Source organism: Leuciscus leuciscus (genome assembly GCF_965113295.1).
Source record: "Leuciscus leuciscus genome assembly, chromosome: 24".
Taxonomy (NCBI): domain Eukaryota; kingdom Metazoa; phylum Chordata; class Actinopteri; order Cypriniformes; family Leuciscidae; genus Leuciscus; species Leuciscus leuciscus.
Genome location: NC_138723.1, coordinates 16445027 through 16451264, shown reverse-complemented (window position 1 = coordinate 16451264; position 6238 = coordinate 16445027). Strand labels below are relative to the sequence as shown.

Sequence of the window (6238 nt, the reverse complement as noted above, 5' to 3'; positions counted from 1 at the left end):
AGAGAAAAAGTTTATTTGTTTGCATTACTCTCGGTCGTTTCATATTTCTATCGCAAAACAGTTGACATGTATGAAATGTTTAGCTTACATCTTACCCGTTTTAAAGCTAATATGTAATTTTTTCGCCGCTAGGGGTCGCTTACCTCTTACAATAACAAAGGCGTAGACGACGCGGAATTATGGAACTTGTCGTCATGCCGATGGATCTAATGATGTTTATGGATGAGTGAATACATTGATGTTTTTAATATGACTGTGGTATGAAGCAGGGCTAATGAGAGACAGATATCAGCGCCACACGCGAGTCCCGCGGATATAAAGGAATAAGGACATTTCATTCTACCGAACTCCCTGCAAGTGCTGAATTAATACTCACACAGGTTAGGGACTGTTCGTTTTTTATTTAATGGGCCACCGGAGGAGTTTTGAGATCTGTTGTCAAAAAAGACATGACCCTCCCTTCGCCAGCAATACATTTTTCTATGACCCTCCAAAATGATTGTGAAAAAAGGCATGACCCTCCCCGATAATTTATTGATTAGCCTATAGGCTACTGTAGCCTACTGCGCTTGGCAAAGATGTTCAGATAGACATTGTTTGTTTGTTTTTTAAACCATAAACTCTTGCTTTCTCATCTTACTAGGGCTGTAACGATAGACCAAACCTACGATTCGGTTCGTATCACGATTTTTGATTTTAGATTTGAAATAGATTTGTTTTTGGTGCTGATGCGGTGTGACTCGTTCAACATGTGGGTGGCGCTGCCAACAAAGCATCTAAAAGCTGTCTAAAAACAAAGAACCGGCAAAAGTAATTATTATGAATATGTCAAATATAGCAAGGAGACATTTTAATTGTTTATTAATAAACACGTGTTTTCTGTGTCGACTGCAAAGATGAAGTTGACGATGCGTCGCGATCTTCTCAGAACGCGCCAGAGAAATGCATATTTCATAAGCAGAAAGCAGTCTGCAGGGTTCCCACGGGTCATGGAATTTCTGGAATGTCATGGAATTTTAAAAGGTCTATTCCAGACATTGAAAGTCAGGGAATTTTATATATTTTTTGTCCAAGTCATGGAATATCAGGGAATTTAGTTTGTTGCTTTAAATTTTAGTTTCCATTTATCAAAATGTAATTTTTCTATACCGATTTTTTTTATCGCGCTGTTTCACACATCTTTTTACGGAGACCCTGAGGGGACCTTTGCAAAAAAATAATAATACAGACTTTCACGTGCGCACGCGACTATTGTGTGCGCACGAGAAACTTTTGCGTGCGCACGAGAAAGTTTCGCGTGTGCACGCATTACAATTTGGGAAAAGGGATGAGATGAGAGTGTGCTTGGAGCATGCCTCCAGAGATTTGTCTTATTATAGGGAGGTTGTTTGTGGACTGTGCTTTACTGTAAGAAAAAAAGCATGAATATCACATAAATGAATATCAGGTCCCACATCATGGATTACATAATCAGAGAGTAGCCTATTTCTTTTCGTTTTGAATTGTTTCGTTTAAAGACATTCCAAGCTATCTTCAGATGTATTTCTCATGTATGTGAGGCATACACCGAGTTTCGGTTAATTTATGATGAGATGCGCTCCATTTCACGTGCAATGCAAGTGACCGCGCCGGCGCCTCCATGATTATATTGTCTGCTATATATTTGCTTCTCATTTATTAAATACAGGCAATTGGTTGATGAAAAATTTATTAAAATTAAGATACAATTTATACAAAATGAAATTCACTTTAAAGAAAGGCTTTCTACAAAACAAAACAGCTCGATGCTCCGCAAAACAGCAGCCTGTTTTGCCGTTCATTATAGGTCATGGAAATTCATCTTTTTAGTCAGTGAAAGTCAGGGAAAAGTCAGGGAATTTGACATTTGGTTTAGAGTGGGAACCCTGAGTCTGTTTTCCTTCATTTTGAATTGTTCTGTTTAAAAGTAGACATTTCAAGCTTTCTATATATTTCTCAGGTCTGTGAGGCAAGTAACCTACCTTACGCTGAGTTTCGGTTCATTTATGAGACGAGTCCAGTTCTCGCCCGCGCCTCCGTGTCATGATTATCTATTTTCTACTATATTTACTTCTTAGGCTATTTAAATCCAGATAAAACATTGATTAAAATTAAGATACAATTAATAAAAAAACGAAATTCACTTTAAAGAAAGGCTTTGTGCTTTCTGTTTGAGGTCTCTGTGAAATTTTTTAAGTCGCTTTCAGAGCAGTCATGTCCGTAATGGAGAACTGTCACGCCCGTAACATTGTTTTTTTACATAAATGCGACCACGAAAAATAAAATAAAAATAATATGTTATGTTCTGTGGAGGCCGATCTTTATTCATCCGGTGGGTATATATCTTTTGGTTTGCACAGTGTAATTTATAGAATTACTAAAAAATATTTTGCCACCTAAAAGTTAAAGATTTTTTGTGTCACGTCACATGTGTATTTCCCTCATATTAAATATAAAACGCATGTGTAGACTGATATTTTTCTAATGTCTTGACTCCTTTCAGACGTTTCAAAATATTGGTATTAAATGCATTTTCTGAGAATTTATATTTCACGTATTGACTGCAAATGTCACGTCCATAACACTTGAATCGCCCAAGTTTAACGAATAAATTTGTTTCGCAATCACAAAAGTTCATTATTTGCTCGTGCTTTAAAGGTACAATATGTAAGAATTTTGCATTAAAATATCCCAAAATCTCAAGGCCAGTGTTATATATTTTGTTAAGTTGATTACTTACAATATCCCAAATGTTTCCAACTATTTTTAAATCGTGAGAAAATTGCGATTTTATCCAAGGAAACGGGGCGTTAGAACAGGGGTGAGCTGGGAGTCGCCAGTCAATTGCGTCATATCCGCGTTACCCTCGGTTTCCGCTTGTACTGCGTGGAGTCCTGGACAAATGCGGAAGTTGTAGTTGTAGCGTCTATCAAGCTACAAACTTTAGCTTGTTTCTTGCAGTCGTTATGGTACACAATTATTCTTTACCGATTGCTGCTGGTTCTGTCGACAAAGCATGCTTAATTTTATATTTTCCAAATGTAGCATTCGGTAATAGTTATGTTTATGTAAGGAAAGTATTATTGCTTTAGATTTGTGTTTAGTTTATTGACATTGTTTATCACGTCTGGTGTTTATGGCCATGTAAATAAACATAGCATGTGTTATACATAAAGATTAATCAGTATTTTGGCAAATGATGTGGGCATGTTCGAATGTACTTTTACAACAATTGTTTAGAACACGTAAAACTGCGCAGCGTTATCACAACAATGAATTCAACAAATACAGTAACATCTATGATAACCAATTTAGTATTAAACCTTACTTTTCTTGCGGTTAATTCATTTTAATGAAATAAAAGTGTGATGAGGTTTAAGAGTCAGGAAGGAAGAAGACAGGGGTCGGCGTGACTGGGACTCGTAGGCTACTTTATTAAAATAAAGCAAAACAAACAAAAGCCGCGCACAACGCGCATTCACCGTGGCAACCGCGACGGCTCAAAACAGTTCAAAAATGAGAGCTCGGATCCACCGGTTCTCTTTCTCTGCGTCCAATTTTCTCTCCAGTCTCTCTCTCGTTCCAGCGCGGCTTATAAGCTCTCCACGCCAATAATACTTTGCACTTGATCTACTTGCTCGTCTCTTCTCTCTCCCGTTACAGACCGCGCTGAACCACGCCCCCCTCGCCACAAAAAGCATGTCATTAAACGCAACATTTATAAAAATAGAACTTAGCCTCATCCATGAACATGATTTTTCGATTCCCGTCTGACTGATTTACATCCACGGTGGAGTTTAAAACGACAGTTCCCATCATTCCACGCTCCTTCACATCGTCATCAAGCTACGCCGTTGTTGTTGTTTGGAATGTAGCGCCCTCTAGCGGCAAAAAAATTCTTGCATATTGTACCTTTAAAGCTTTGCCGGGTAAACATTTCATTGGCATTCTGTTCTGACATGATGCACTTTTTCTAAGCGCGAACTGAAGTGCGCGCGCACTGTCAAACAGCGCCAAACTGGATTTTTGTTGGGTCAGACCCATCTGATATCGAAGGGGGGCTGATAACGCGAGATCAACATCGATCTAAATGGAAAAAAATAGCACCAAACAAGCCACTTTGAAATGTTGCTGTTTTCATGAATATAAAAGTTGGGTGACCCTCCCCCTAGACTCAAAAAAATTGGATGACCCTCCCCTCAACAAAGAATAAAAAGACATGACCCTCCCCTATTTTCCTCCGGTGGCCCCTTCCATAAATACCGAACGGTCCCTTAGTTTATTTGACGAATTAAACTTGTGAGATAACGCGGATATTACGTCATTGACAGGCAACAAGTGAACATGGACGAGACATTTTTTTTTATTGGAATTTCTCTGCAATTAAAAATCTTTGGGAACTTTTGGAATATTGTAAGTACACAACTACAAGAAATATATCACATTATGCAAGTGATTTTTGTATATTTTATTTTTTTAAAAATCGTACATACTGTAGCTTTAAAGCAGCACTCAGTAGCTTCGGGACTTCTTCGCTGTATTCTCGCTTTTTGCTCCCAGGTTTCTCTCTAGAGCTCCCCCCACAGCTTCGGATTAGATATTTGACAACACTGTCGTAAAAACTCGTTGTTGATTCTCAGACAACAGAGGCTATAGATCAACGACATCAAAGCAGATGGGACGTTCTTTAAAACGTCTTCTTCATTCAGGTTCGGACAGCATGAGGGAGCGCAATAATGACAGCATTTTAGCAGATTTCTTTTGGCCGTAAAGCAATTGTTTACATCGCGAGACCTGATATCACGCGAGACTTCCTGACGCAGCGGCCGGCGGCCCGCCGGCTCAAAGTTGCAAGTGCGTATTTTCCGCTCACGGGCACCAGGGGGGTGCGAAACGACCACCATTCAACCCGAAATAAGTAATATAACCATTCCAATGACTCCGAAGCTGTTCAGTTAAGGTAAAAAAAAGTTACTTAGTTCACCTTTAAACAGTCTCTGATCTTACCTCACCACAGTACCTCACTCTCTTCAATGCCGCTGAAATTCGCGCTGTTTCTGTTAACAGTAAAGCCCGCCTACTTTGATTTGATTGGCCATCTCGATCATTTTGACATTAACCAGTGTTGTTAGACTGCTGAGGCAGACTAAACTAAAAATATAACTTTTGTAAAAACCTTTTTGTATTCCTAACAAATGAGCGCTGAGTAATGTGCATTATTTTATTAGCGATTATTTTAAGAAATTCCATTTAATGACAGGAAGAATGCCTCATTTTCTCAATAGGTAACGCTGTTACAAAATTGATAGAGCATTGAACATGGATGCTTAGTTTGATCAGAAAAAAAAAATGGCAGAACTGTAATATGTTGATGAAGATCTAAGCCAAATTAAGTGAAGATCTGATAAACAGAAGTGGTTGGAAGAAGTAGATTTTAATTAACATTAGAAATCTCAGATCATCTAAATAAGGAATGCATGTTTGGAAGTCCATTTTCAACACAAACACAGAAGGAAAAAAATGATGCGTTGCTAGCTCATAATTATGATAAAGTAAAAATGATGGCATACCAAGTCAAAATTATGAGATAGCCTAAGCCAATTATGTAGCCTAATAATTATTGAAGTCAAAATGTCATACAAATTCTAAATTATGAGGTCATTGTCAATTTGCACTTCTAATAATTATGACTTAAAGGGATAGTTCACCCAAAAATGAAAATTACCCCCATGATTTACTCACCCTCAAGCCATCCTAGGTGTATATAACATTCTTCTTTCAAACGAATACAATCGGAGTTATATAAAAAAATGTCCTGACTCTTCCAAGCTTTATAAATGGCCATTTATGTTTTGAAGTCCATCAAAGTGCATCCATTCATGATAAAAGTGCTCCACACAGCTCTGGTGGGTTAATAAAGGCCTTCTGAAGCCAAGTGATGCGTTCGTCAAAGAAAAATATCCATATTTAAAACTTTGACTAAAATAATTAGCTTTGATTTACGGCGAAAGAGTAACCCCTGACATGATGCATGAACGAACGCGTAAATGCAGAGGATAGAGCAAATTAAAACACCAGTCACGAATTAGAAGTCAAGAATTTTTAAAGAGAAATGTCAGAGTAGCTTGAGTTTGTTGCCCAGCCGTGTGTTTGAACCGCGAGAAGCATCAAAGCTTACGCGGCTCCTACATCCTACGACTACGTCATACATTGCTATGTG

At 38.2% G+C, this 6238-nt stretch overlaps 1 protein-coding gene across 1 annotated transcript in view; it reads left to right on the top strand.

Annotated features, from left to right (window-relative positions):
- Positions 1-6238, top strand: part of hephl1b (hephaestin-like 1b) — a 210909-nt gene that overhangs the window by 172495 nt on the left and 32176 nt on the right. The window lies entirely within an intron of this gene.